The 15,158-nt window shown below is 43.4% G+C and overlaps 1 protein-coding gene across 3 annotated transcripts in view; it reads right to left on the minus strand.

The window, feature by feature from the left end:
* LOC124615908 (1-acylglycerol-3-phosphate O-acyltransferase ABHD5-like) overlaps positions 1-15,158 on the minus strand; it is a 103,209-nt gene that overhangs the window by 84,903 nt on the left and 3,148 nt on the right. The gene's annotated exons all lie outside the window — the stretch shown is intronic.

The raw sequence follows: 15,158 nt of genomic DNA on the forward strand, positions 1-15,158 counted from the left end.
TGCTATATTGCAGGGAGAGTTCCCCCTGTGCAACTCAGAAAAGTTGGTGTTGGTAGGAAGGATCCAGAGGACACAGACTAAAATTTGTCACATTTTCATTTCAAAGTTCTGATTTTATCCATAACACACAATTTAAAAGCTTAGACATTAAAGAAGATCTTTAAACTGCGACTTTCAGTTCTGTTTCCTATCGATTTTAATACCTAATAATTTGAATCACTGTTTTTTATTGTTCGCCCTGTGTGTTCTTTATAACGGTGCAATAATGCCTGGTGCAGTGCAGAATTTCTTGTAATGTGTTTTATTTAAGTTTAGTGAGAGTCTATTTGCAGAGAACCACTTCCTAATTTTCAAGAAAATTTTATTTAATTTTCAAATGTTGAAATTCTTCAATAGGTTTGATCATGAGTCAGAAAAAAGAACTATTTCTGATTCTTGGACATATGATGCAACTATATGTCAAATTAAAAATTATTGCTACATCTATTCAGAAAGAAAGAGAAAGAAAATGAATATTAAAATTTTAGACAGAAGAAGACATCCTAAATAACAGCTCCCAATCATCATTGAATCTAGCTTTTCCTACTCTCAGAAATTTCTTCGTGCTGATAAATGAAAGTCAGTCAGTGAATTTCACATGCCATGGATCACTTGCATGATAAATAGCAATGATACGAAAAGAGTTATTTTACATTAACATCACAAATTAATTTGTAAATATGCATACGTGAATTAGTAATTCCTACGCACCACCTTGCCAAAGCAAGGTTGGTACCTCAAAAAACAACCACGAAAGCACATAGTCACCTCAAACCTCATCGATGAATGAGCAACACCGATGAATCCGCATGCAGAAACATTTCGCTTTGCTGCCACAACTATTCTTCTACTTACAGCCAAGCACAGCAAAGCTCAGCCTAGTCCGTGACCATCAACTAAGGTGTCAGCATCGTCTTCCAATAGGCCAGCTGTGTGACCAATGTTTAATCCAGAACTCTATGTGAAAGTTACTGTTAAACATACTCTGAGTGAGACTTGTATTTTTTTCTGTGTCAAGTGACATGTTAAGGTTCACAGACAGCCATTAAATACTCATGACATTCCTGTGGAAATAATTTGTAACAAAGTTAAGTAATTCTAATTAACTATATTATAATACAGTGAACTATCAATAATATTAAGAAAAGGATAGATTGCTACTCACCATAAAGGTGACATGTTGAATTCCAGACGGGCGCAACTAAAAGACTGTTATAACTAGTAAAAGACTGATTTAACTGTTACGAACTTATCTTTTGGCTGAAGTCTTCTTCAGAAACGAAAACACACACGCACACACACATTCACACAAGCAAGCACATCTCGTGCATACATGACTGCTCCCTCCCACAGCTGCGGCCAGAATGCAATGGTGTGTTGAGCACAATTAGCATTCTGGAATTCGATGGGTTGGGGGATGAGGAAGGGTAGCAGAAGAATGCAATGGTGTGTTGAGCACAATTAGCACTCTGGAATTCGATGGGGTGGGGGATGAGGAAGGGTAGCAGGAAATGGTGGGAGGAGAAAGGGGGAGAGAGATAGCAAGGATGGGTGCCTCACAGAATTTTCATGGACTAGACAGTTGCCAGCAAGGCTGTCTGGCATTGCATCAGGGTCAGTGGGGCGGGCGGGAAGGGGGGGGGGGGCAATGGGAAGTGGAAAAGGAGAGCAACAGAGGGGGGAAAAGACTTGTGGCACTGGGTGAGAATGGAGCACAATGAGCACAGAGGATGTGAATTGGGAGGAGTGACGGGACAATGGGGACACAAACTTTTGGGTTAGGGTGAGTGCAGCAGATTAACTTATGGTGAGACAGGGATGATTTCAGGTGCGGAAAATTATGACACAACTCCAATCTGTGCAGTTCAGAAAAGCTAGTAGCGGTGGAGAGGATCCAGATGCCCGGATAGTGAAGATGCCACTGAAATCAAGCATGTTAATTCAGTTACATGTTGTGCCAAAGGGTGGTCAAATTTGCTCTTGGCCACAGTCCAGCAGTGGTCGTAAATCCCAGTAGAGAGCTGTGTGGTAGTAAGACTAATATAAAAAGCTGCACAAGGATTACAGTAGAGCTGGTATATGACTTGGCTGCTTTCAAATGTGGTGTGTCCTCTGACAGGTTAGGATAAACCTGTGAGAAGAATGGAATAGGAAGTGCAGGGTGGGTGGATTGGGCAAATCTTGCACCTGGGTCTTCCACAGCGATATGATCCCTGTGGCAAGGTGTTGAGAATGAGAGTGGCATAGGAATGGATACTATTGGAGGCTGGGTGTGCAATGAACACCACTTTAGGAGGGATGGGAAAGATCACTGGTAGGAAGTCCCTTGTTCCAGGGCATAATGGTAGATAATCAAAGCCCTGACATAGAATGTGATTCAGTTGTTCCAGACAGGGGTGGTATTGGGTAACAGATGGGGTGCTCTTTTGTAGTTGGTTCTTGGGGCTGGTGGGAGGATTGGTGGGTGGGCACAGTTAATCTGTTTGCGGGCAAGATTTGGGGGATAGTGCTGTCTGTGAAGGCCTCTGTGAGGTTTTCAGCATATTGGGCAAGGGAGTTGTTCTCACTGCAGATATGCCATCCACAAGTGGCTAACCTGTATGGGAAGAATTTTTTTACGTTGAAGCGATGGCAGCTGACGAAATGCAGGTACTGTTGGTGGTTGGTTGATTTAATATGTACAGAGTCGCAGATGGAGCCATCAGAGAGGAAGAGGTCAATGTACAGGAAGGTGGAATGCTGGGTTGAGGAGGACCAGGTGAAGCACATGGGAGAGAAAGTGTTCAATGAAATGATAATTAAATCAAGACCCTAAGCTGTTGACAGGCATTGATACACATCAACGTGGACTGTTGAAAACGTGTGCCCCGACCAGGACTCGAATCCAGGATCTCCTGCTTACATGGCAGATGCTCTATCCATCTGAGCCAATGAGTGCACAGAGGATAGTGTGACTGCAGGGATTTATCCCTTGCACACTCCCCGGGAGACCTGCATTCCCATCTTAATGTCCACACACTACATTCGTAGTGCCCCTGTCCATTACACTCATTACTCGTGGCAGACAATCTTACCGAGTCCTGTAAGAGTTTGGGCAATGCATGTGCATCCAGCACAGAAGAAGTAGTTCAATGGTATCTGTTCTTATGGACATGTCCAAAAGAACAGATACCATCTTCATACAGTTAAGGCTAACCGGCCATTGACCATCTTCTGTGCGGATGCACATGCATTGCCCAAACTCTTATGGGACTCGATAAGATTGTCTGCCGTGAGTAATGAGTGTAATGGGCTGGGGCACTATGAATGTAATGTGTGGACATTCAGTTTGGAATGTGGGTCTCACAGGGAGCGTGCAAGGGAGAAATCCCTGCATTTGCACTATCCTCTGTGCCCTGGGTGGCTCAGATGGATAGAGCATCTGTCATGTAAGCAGGAGATCTTGGGTTCAAGTCCCGGTCAGAGCACACATTTTCAACTGTCCCCGTTGATGTATATCAACACCTGCAACAGCTTAGGGTCTTGATTTAATGATCATTTCATTCTAAGAGAGCTGCATGGTCACTGACGGTATCTGTTCTTTTGGACATGTCTGAAAGAACAGATACCATCTTCATATAGAAGGTGTTCAGGTTGTGAAAGGATGAGGACAGGGTATTTTTGCGTCAAGTCCAGACCATGAATATATTGTCAATGATCCTGAACCAGACAAGGGGTTTGGAGTTTTGGGAGGCTGGGGAGGTTTCCTCTAGATTAGCCATAAACGTGCTGTCACAGGAGGGTGCCATGCAGGTGACCATGACTGCCGCGGACTTGTTTGTGTGAAGAGCAGAGATCCATGCGGTAAAAGGGTGGGGATTGTGGAGAGTCTCTTTGATGGGAAGCTAGGTTTTGGGCAATTAGTTGGAAGTGTTTGTCAATGAGGCCCGAAATTCTTTCAGAGGATACAACAACCAGCTACAATGGGACATCCAGGATTTTGGGGTTTTTTGATTTTGGGAAGCATGTAGAAGGAGAGTGTGTTGGGTATTACAGGGGCGAGGTGAGAAATGGAGTCGGGGTAGAGGTCTTAGAAAGGGCCTAGTCACCACCAAGGAATTCCATGTGCTCAAGCAACCCATGCACAGTGACAACTGGGTACACCACAAGAGCTTGCGGAGTTATAAGTAAGGCAGCCAGTATAATATTACCAGCAGAACTGAAGATGGCCAGAAGACTGCACTGAAATATTGTGGTAGCACTTTACTGACATCCAGCAGTTCACCCAAAATTTTATGGAACAAATTAAAAATGTTTCATTACAACAGGATGTGCCCAAACTCTGGTACCCTACATTGCAACAGCTAAGAGTTTGAAAGTACTAGTGTTTCAAGGCAGTGAGTGAAATAACCAAATGGTGCTTAGCGGCAACCTAACACATTTTTGCCATAATTCTGCTACACTCTACCCTCAAAAGAAGACAAGTAGTAATCTTATTTCAGATACAGGTCAGTTAAAGAATCAGCCAAAAGTTTCCTGACATTCACAAGGAGGAGCTTCAGAAAACTATGGTAAACACAAATACAGCAGCTTATCTTCCCCAGTCACTGTGTATCCTATTAGAATTTCCAGTTTTCTGAACTATCATGCGGTTGACTACTTCCACAGAACTCTTTTAATACAGTATATAGTTATATTGTTTCCATGTAAACAGCAGAACTCGTAGATTCTCAGACTGTAAGTTTTTCAACTTTAGGACGAACATCACAGCTGGCAAGCTTTTGTACTGAGGTGGCAGCAAACAAGCAGCTCTAGATCGAACTAGTAGTTTGCAGTTTATTTCATTAGACCCAACAATTTTGGGCACAGCAAAGGCTGCTATTTTACTTCACAGCCAGTCAAAACTTTAATGAACGTCACCCTCCCACTGCTCATATGGAGGGAGATGGTAAAACTTAGTACGACAACTTAATCTGTACTTTCAATGCCATAGTGTCTCTGAGTACAATTGCTACCTACTGATTCTGACATCAACTTTAACTCAACAAATACATTCAGAAACAGTTTTCGACACCATAGTGGACATGCTTAAAGTTTCTGAAATGACTTGCAATAGACACCTTGGCAACATGACATTTTGCAAAATAGGAATAATGCTCTGTTCGTGCTTGATTGTGTTTCCTGGTGTGCTAATCATTTCTCATTTCTGCAGCCTATGCCAGCATCAAGATTCACTGAAGTATTAGCTTACCGAATGGTAGAAACATAAACTATCCAGGTTGTTCACTTGCTCCCGTCAGCAGGAAATACTGTTGGGTCATTCAGTGTCAGTCAAATCAACACACTAATTAAGTTTGGCGTTCTCAGATTTTGATGAAACTAGAAGTACGCACTGTCCCTACATAGTTATGAATGAAAACCATGGCTTAATAAATTTTTAAGCCCTGACTTTTCAAATTTTTATTAAAAACTGCTAAGCACTGCAGTAGTACACCTCTCGAACCAGATGAGAGACACACTTGCAAATTGTGCCATATTAAAGCTCTTTAAGATGGCCTTTCATTTGGCATGAAACACGATAGGGTAAGAAAATAAATTTTTTAAAAAATTAAGTACATTTTAAATTTTTAAAAACTCCATATTTTTAAGATTTGAAAAAAAATTATGAAATTTCCTTGCACTAGACTCTTACACCTCTGAAAGTTTCATTCTGGCATCATCATGGGATCAATGTTGCAAAATTTTCAGGTTCCAGTGTGTTGTGCGAAAAATGGTTTTCATAGAGGTTCTACATTAAGAAATCACCAAATTAATTTCAAAAAATTTACTTCCAACATGACACTTATGAACAGCTGTGTATATCACAATTTCTTATAAACTGGAATTAACTGTAAAGGCTCTGTTGGTTTTGATCCTGTCATTTTCAGACAAGATGCATATTCGGCCTGTTGCAGTCACTGGGTTCATTCTCCTGGATATGGATGGAACTATGGGAGGCACCAACTTGGACACGGAAAGTACGGAGCGCCAGGAAGTTTTGGAAAAAATCGGGAGCAGACCCTGGAGACCCGACTCATACAATGTGGCAAGGATATGATGTCAACAGGTTGTGTTGTATGCTTTACACAAGTCAAAAAGACGGCAACCAGATGTTGGCATCTGCAAAAGGCTGTTCGGATGGCAGACTCGAGGGACACAAGATTATCAGTGGTAGAGTGACACTGGCGGAAGCTGCCCTGACATGGAGACAGTAGGCCAAGTGACTCCAGGACCCGACCCGACCCAACCCAACTGCCGACACGCCATACATTCCAGCGGCTTACAAAGAATGTTGGTGAGGCTGATGGGCCAATAGCTATCCACATCAAGCAGATTTTTACTGGGTTTGAGCACTGGTATGGTGGTACTCTCCCACCATTGGGATGGAAAGACGTCATCACACCAGATCTGGTTGAAGATGACGAGGATATGTAGCTTGTAGTCAGATGAGAGATGTTTAATCATATGGCTGTGAATCCGATCAGAAGCAGGAGCTGTGTTGGAGTAATGTGCAAGGGCACTGAGGAGCTCCCACTCTGTAAATGGGGTGTTATTTTGCAACTGACCAGCTGTTTACTATTTCTACAAGAAGATGTATTCAACATTTGTTAGAGAACGTGGTAAATCAACAAAGGAGTACATGCATACTTAATGCCAATAATAGCCCTGCCACTTTAAAGAAGTATTAATTTCTACAATAAATTATTTTACTATTACATTACCTATTTATTTTCTTAACAACCCAATATAAACTATGGCATTACCAATGGTAAGAGTCCAACTAATACTACAAAAATGAACCACAAAGAGGTATGACCAAGATTAATACATATTTTCGGGCTACTGCAACCCCTGTACATCTAGAAAAATGGGAAGGTAACAATCCCCCACCCCAACACAGAAACAGTTTTTTTTTTAAATATAAAAACACTTATCACCTTCACAGCGATCTTCAGCACACAAATACATTTCTTGAATTGGTGATTCATTGCTGGAAATTTTTATAGTCATCTGCAGCGGTAACTGATAGTTCATACTTAGTTATTTTATTCTTGCTTGCCCCCATCTGTTCCACCAAAGTGATGACTGGCTCACTGAGATGACTGTAAAAAACAACTGGGGTCACGCGCGCCCAAGTCAAAACAATAGAACACGAAGACAGAAAGGAGTTAAAAAAACAACGTTGCGTCAGTCCCAATGGACATAACAGAAGACAGCCAAAACCAGTCATGTAGAAAACGGACTAAAAAAAGACACCATACAGAATCAGAGGTCTAAAACTAAAAATTAAATGGCCATTGCCATATTGCTTTGATTGATAAAAAGTAAAATGTGGTCAACAGCCTGCACGTCATTTGCTAAAATGGCCAATAACTCAGACGGCAAACCCAAGCGGCAATGTAAACAGTTAGAAAATTGGCAGTCCATCAGGATGTGGCGGACACTTAAAACTTGGGCGCAACACGTACAAAGTGGTGGGGTAGTGCCACTTACCAAATGACATTGGCTAAAAAGGCAGTGCCCAATACACAGCCTACTTAAAATAAGCTAATCCCAGTGGGAGGCCGAGAGGAGGTCATCCAAGCCACTGGGAAAGGCTTAATAAGCTGGACCTTATTCCCGTGAAGAGGCAATGTCAAAGGGACACCACCTCCTGACAGATGGCAACACAAAGATCATCGGAGGGGATATAGTAACTTGCGGGCTGAGGTACAAGGACTGCAGCCTTGGCAGTAACCTTGTTTCCTGGCAGACCGACATGACCAGGAACCCACAGAAACATCACACTGGCTCCGCAAAACTGAGCAAGTGACAGTTTTCCTGGACCTGCTGCACTAAGGTAGGGGCAGTGCACAGCGCACATAGACTTTGAAGGGCGCTGAGTGAGTCTGAGCACAGGGCACTATCGAAAAGGTTGTGTCGCCAGACGTATTCCATGGCCTGATACAGGATGAAGAGCTTGACTGTAAGTACTGAGCAGTGTGCCAGAAGCCAATATCAAAACACACGGGTGCCCATGACGAAGGCAAACCCGACCCCACAGTCAGTCTGGGAGCCATCAGTGTGTACGAAGGTACTATCTCAAAGTTCCATGTGAAGGTCATGAACCTGAAGGCAATAGACTGAGGCTGGAGTAGTCTCCTTAGGAAGCGAACGAAGCCAACTTGGTGAAGGGTTCACACCCATCGGGAAAGGTGCAGATAGTGTGAAGTTAAGCTGCCTTAGCAAGTGCCGAAAGCGGACTCCAGGAGGTAACAGAAAAGAGCGACGCGCCCCATACTGGTGATCAAAGGAATTATCAAAGGAGGAGGCAAAGGATGGGTGGCCACACATGGCAGACAAATGGCACGCATACCCGCTGAGAAGAAAGTCACAGCGGTAGGACAGTGGAAGTTCAGCAGCTTCAGCATACAGACTCCCAACCGGGCTAGCGTAAAAAGCGCCCGTGGCCAAACAGATGCCACAACAGTGGATAGTGCTGAGACGGCATAAGATGGATGGACATGCTGACACACAAACTAAGCAATTGTAGTACAAACAGAGGCGGGTGGTTCAATCGGTATCCTAGGAAGTACCATTGAGGACACATAGGACGCTGGGGAACTGTGTACAGCGGGCTTCGAGGTAAGACACATGGGAGGACCAAGAGTGTTTCCTATCAAGTATGAGCCCCAGGAATTTCGTAGTTTCAATGAACAGAAGAGCCCAACATGTAAAGATGGTGGGAGAAACCAATTGTGTCACGAGAAATTCATAGACAGTTTTGTTAGTGTAAAAGCGAAAGCCACTGTCGATGCTCCAGGAGTAAAGATGATCAAGACAGCACTGGAGACACTGCTCAGTGAGACAGATCCACAGAGAACTGCAACAAATGGCGAAATTGTCAACAAAAAGGGAGCTGGAGATGCCTGGTGGGAGACAGGCCATTACAGGGTTAATGGCGATAGCAAAGAGGACGATACTCAGGACGGAACCCTGAGGCACACCACTTTCCTGGATAAAGGTGTCCGACAAGGCAGAACCCACATGCACCTTGAAAACTCTGTCTGTTAAAAATGCCTGACGCAGGGCAGACGGCCATGGAAGCCCCATGTGTAAAGAGTACAGAGGATACCAGTTCTCCAGCATGTGTTGTAGGCCTTCTCCAAATCAAAAAACACGGCCACAGTCTGGAATTTCCTCAGAAAACCATTCACGACATGGGTGGACAAAGTAACGAGATGGTCAACTACAGAACGCCACACTCGAAATCCACACTGTGCATTCGTCAGTAAATTGCAATACTCGAGCCACCACAGCAGCCACGCATGAATCATACGTTCCATCACCTTGCAAATGCAGCCGATAAGAGAGATGGAGCAGCAGTTAGAAGGAAGGTTTTTGTTCTTATCGGGCATAGGTATGGGTATGATGGTGGCTTCATGCCAGCATCCGAGAAATGTCCTCTCTGCCCAAATGCGGTTGAACAAATTAAGCAGAAACTGCTTGTCCGCAAAAGAAAGGTGCTGCAACATCTGAATGTGGATGGCGTCTGGTGTTGGGGCGGAGGATCGGAACGAAGTGAGAGCAAGATCTAGCTCCCCCATAATAAAGGCGGCATTGTAGCACTCACAATTCAGAGAAGAGAAGGGAATCGTGCGAGCCTCCTCCACTTGTTTCCAGTGGAGGAAGGCAGGGTGAAAGTGGAAAGAACTCGAAACTCCTGCAAAATGGCAGCCTAAGGTGTTGGATATAGCAATAGGATCCACGAGGACATCGTCTGATACTGTCAGGCCAGAAATTGGGGAATGGTTCTTGGTCCCAGAGAGCCGTCGGAGGTTAGCCCACATGACGGAATAGGGGATGGAACTGTTAAAAGAACTAGTGAATGAAATCCAGCTAGCTTTTTTGCTGTCTCGAAGAATGCAATGACACTTTGCATGCATCTGTTTATAATGAATGCAGTTCATCATTGTAGGATGAATGTTAAAATGCGGAGAGCACATCTCTGAGCCTGAACTGTGTCACAGCATACCTCAGTCCACCAGGTGACTGGGACATGACGTGGTAAAGAGGAAGAGCAAGGAATGGAACATCCTGCAGCCGTAAGGATAAAGTTTGTGAGATATTTCACCTGGTCATCACAACTCAGGAAATCTTGTTCTTCAAAGGTCGCCATGCAGGAGTAAAGCTGCCAGTCAGCATTAGTAAGTTGCCATTTGGGTGTGCATGCAGGTGGGGTAGGAGTCAGTAATCCAAATAGAGAACGTGACCAACAGTATGACCTGCTTTGTGTTTGACCTCAACTGACAAGCTCTGTTTCAGTGAAGTGATACTGTCTCCCATGGGCTTGATGTTATTTGGTGTCAGGATCATAACCATGGCATGCTAACTTGTCACTAGTAACAATCATGGGAAACAATTCTGGGTCAGTTTTATATCGTTATTTCAAAGTTCATACTCAGCACTCCTTTTTCTGGGGTCAGAATGAGAGGCAGAAATTTGGGAGTGATCATTCTTACTCCCAAATCTGTTAAATTTTGCTGTACTAAGTTCCAAGACAATCTAATCAACTGTGTTGTATATTCAAACAGTCTGTTATCAGCTTTCAAGCAAAAATACATGAATTTTCACAACATTTTTATATGTTTGGATAGCTGACGTGTATTCAGAACAAGTTTTGTTATCAACTGATGTGTTGCCATTACTGAAACTAGAAAGGAATTCATACATTTGAATTTTTCCTATAGTGTCTTTTCTGTAAATGGTTTTCGCATCCCAAGTTACTTTGGGTTTCTCCCCCCAAGCAGAAAGCAAGTTCAAAACAGCTGCTCACCCAACTTGTATACAATATTCTGGCCTGTCTCTGTGCCACACAGACTCCCAACCTCTTGATGCATACGTGTGGGTCACACCCATGGTGAAGACACTCTCTTGCTGAGCACGCCACCCAACATGACGTCTTTCATTTCAATGACTGCTTCACAGCCTATGCCATCTGGATCCATTCTGCCACCTCCAGCTTTTCTGAACTGCACAGGTGGGAATGCCCCCACAGTACATCCTACATCCCCATAACCCTCTTGGCCTCAACCTTCGTTACTCATTGTCCTTACCCATCTAGCTCCTTCCCTGTTCCAGGACTACATAGCCCTCTGTTCCACCAACAGGCCCAATCTTTTTACTTCTCTCCTTTTCCATTAGCCCCTACCCTCCATCTAACCTGCACGCTCCCCCACCCCTACCCTGCTATCTGTCCCCCCCCTCCCCCCCCCAAAATCACAGCCTCCTTCTTACCCTCACCTGCTTGCTCTCCCATAATGCACTGCTGCTCACAGTCTCGCTCCAGCTGCCAGAGACTTTGGTCTCGTGTGTGTGTGTGTGTGTGTGTGTGTGTGTGTGTGTGTGTGTGTGTGTGTGTGTGTTTTCTATTTTCGACAAAGGCCTTGTTGGCTGAAAGCTAACTTTCTGACAGTCTTTTTGTTGTGTCTTTCTGCAACTCATCTTCACTATATGGTGAGCAGGAACTATCCTTTTCATTATATGGTTACATTCGGTCAAGTTGGTTTGGCTGTTGCAACTCAATGCATCTACTACGTTGTGAGTTGTAACTTCGCTCCTAAATTGTCTACAAAACTGCATGTTATTCACTTACATTCCCAACCATAAAAAATTACTACAGAGGCAAAACAATTCACATTGGACAGACAAAACATTCCAGATGAGATATGAGCTGTACAGAATTCATAAGGAGTTGTGTAATACGTCTTTACGGAGAAAAATGCACACCACACAAACTGCACCCAAGGTGGCACTTTTCTGGGAACTTTAGGTTGGTTTTGACAGTAAAGGGCCTGAAACACAAGGCTATCAGTCCCTTTTTCATTAGTAACACAGGTATTAGATTAAAACCATAAACCCACAAGAATACTGTCAGCCAAAATCCAGAAAAGAAACAAAATGTGTAAAACTGTGTGTGTGCAACAATACTGAAGTAAAAAAAATGAAAATACCAAGCAAAACTGAACACATTAACTAAAAGGGAAAAGTGACAGAAGGCTTTAAAACAACATAGCAGATGGCCTGGCTGATTGCAAGAACAGGGTGTCTACATGGACAAGGAAAAATAATTCCCAGATTTTTTCCGGTTGAAAATACACTTTTTCCATGTTAAGTGACAGTATACTTTTTCTCGGCACTTATCAATCCTTTTATGGTTTTATACACCAGCGTGGAATTTCCCGGCACTTTAGAAAATGAAACTCAGGGGAAAAAACATGATTTGGAAAGATCTTTGATGTGCAGCAACATATACACTGCATATTTCCGTGTTACGATGGCATAAATTCGAATTCCACCAAACACCGCATGTTACCTTCTGAATCATTAAAATCGAGATTGCGACGCACTTTTGTAAGCCAGTCACAGCTCATGTCACCTGATCTCGCCACTTGATGACAGCATTTGACACGTGATGTAGTCAGCCAATAGCAAGATCACTCTTAAGTAGCGCGAACACACAAATAAGAAAAATTAATGGCTTAAATTAATGTACAATTGTTGCTACAAGAAAAGAAAAGCTATCACATATAATATTGGTCTCTAAGATTAATAAGCTGCAAGAGAAGCTAAGCTTCCACATATATAGTTGACCTTTTTTTGCACATCATACATCACATAAATGTGCCAGTAATTTTTTTTAATAACGACGTAAATGTCTGATCTTCTGGGCTCGAAATTCTTCATATGGTCGTCCCCAAAGAGTTGATTTTTAAATGAGAGTCAAACCCTCTGTGATTTTAGAAATTCGTCGTACACTCTCTCACATGGTTTATCTTACATAACGGGAAATTTACTTTGAAAGTAACACTTTTCAAAGCAATATTCACAATATTTTTCCGTTACCCATTAGAAACATACGTTTCAGCAGTTGCCACAGAGCACCAGATAACAGGCATCACTGCACTTGCGCAGCTACGATGATGCAGGAAGCCCGCATGTTCATACGTGTGAAACATTAAAAGATCTTGCATTAAAATGAATCTAATGTAAAAACCTGTCACGTCACACTCATTGGAGGAAATTTGTTATTAAGAAGCACTGCACAGTCGTCCTAAAGCCTTTGACACACTTTGTTATTGGCAGACGCTTGTATGAGCACTGTGTTTTGTTGTTGTATATGGCGCATTTTCTTTGCGACTTAAGTTTCATTTTCGTTTTTTTCTCTCGTTCATGTTTTGTTGCTGTAGTATTATTCTGCAGAAGCAGGATACAGTAAATTTTTTTGTTGGAGTATTGGTTCTTACCAGTCAAAATCACAAAAATTTAACTGAAAACTAAAACAATGAAAAATTCCCGGAACTCAAAAAGATTCCCGGGTTTTTCCCGGATGAAAAAATTCCCGGGTTTTTCCCAGATTTCCCAGTTGTCCTGGGTCGTAGACAACCTGAAGAATAAAAGGACAAGCCAGCCACTCTCCAACACACTAAAATCTCCAGCCCAAAAACACAAGGCAAGAGAAACATAGATGGCGAAAAGACAAACACCAAGTTGAGCAGACGGCACCAGGGGGAATGAGGAAGAGTTGGGTGAAGACCTGTGCGAGAAGGCCAGATGCCCACCCTCAGACTGAGCAATAACCGCCCCTCCCTCTCAAATAAAACTTAAAATTAGATCAGCCATTGGGGCATTGTCACCTAACAACCATAGGTAGTGTGTAAGGAAGGTTAAAAGTCCACCTCAGGGTAGCTAAATCTGGACAGTCTAACAAGATATGGACCACTGTCAGACGTAAACCACGACAACACTGAGGTAGGTCCCCACAACATAGCAGGTGACCATGATTCAGCCAAGTACAGTTAATGTGGAACAGACAAAAGACAATGGAGTCTTTGCGAGACGCTTGCATGGAGGACCTCCACACATTCGGCAACTCCCTTACCATAAGTAATTTATTCTGCACATTCAGGGAGTACCATTCTGATTCCGGAAACTGAACACTTTGTGTTGTAATACCGATTGAAGATCAGATTCCAGTAGGCTGATCTCTGGACCCAGTTTACAAGTAGCCTCTTTGGCTAGCCTGTTGGGATTCCTGTGTGTCTCACGATCCATACAAAGACCACTGACCGTCCATGTTGTTCGAGGATGTAAACAGACTCTTGGATGGTCATAACCAACGGATGGCGAGAGTAGCACTGGTCAAGAGTTCGTAAGGCGATCAAGGAGTCGCTACAAATGAGTAAGGATTCCTCGGCACAGGGACTGATATGCTGAAGAGTGCGAGAGATAGCTACCAGCTCTGCAGTGAAAATGGCAAGGAGCACTGTTGAGCATGTCCAGCATGAGCATCAACTGTTGACCAATCTGTGTAAGCTATCTCTGAACCTCAGGTCATGTCAAGAATAGACAGGAACAAGCAGTGAAGGGCTGCAGAATGTACTGAGTCATTTGGCACTTGTGAGAGGTCCAGACGAATCTGTCATTGAGGTATACACCATGGAGGTGTACATGAGTGAATGAGGAGGATAGGTGGTAGAGGGAAAGACTTGAGCTAAGTGAGAAGGCACCAGACACAGAATGCAATTGTAATCTCCGATCTGGGCCACTGTTGCAGGAGATGAATCACCATGTTAGGGAAAATGAGACAGTAGTCCGGATGTTTAGGCATGCTGCAAATATGCACAGTATAATTTGAAGGCATATTTTTCTGCCTGATCTGCAATGGAGGAGCCCCAGCTTTCATGAGTAGGCTTTTCACAGTGCTCATTCAGAAAGGTCCCATCGCAAGTCAAACTCCACAGTGAAGTAAAGGGACCAGCATCTGCAATGCCGAGGGTGATGCTGAACTATACACCAGGCTCCCATAATCAAGATGGGACTGCGCAAGGGCTTCGTACAGATGCAACAGTGTACTGCGGTGTGCTCACCGACCAGCGTGACTCTGGCATCAAAGAATGTAAATGTGCTGCCAGTACTTTTGCCTAAGCTGACGAAGATGGGGAAATCAAGTTAAGTGGGTGTTGAAAACCAGTCGTAAAAAGCAATAAGAGCCCATGACATTAATGCGATGGTCATCAACATAAAGTTGTGCATGCGGGTGAACCGTACGACAATGACAC

This window comes from Schistocerca americana, chromosome 5 (assembly GCF_021461395.2).
Source record: "Schistocerca americana isolate TAMUIC-IGC-003095 chromosome 5, iqSchAmer2.1, whole genome shotgun sequence".
NCBI lineage: Eukaryota > Metazoa > Arthropoda > Insecta > Orthoptera > Acrididae > Schistocerca > Schistocerca americana.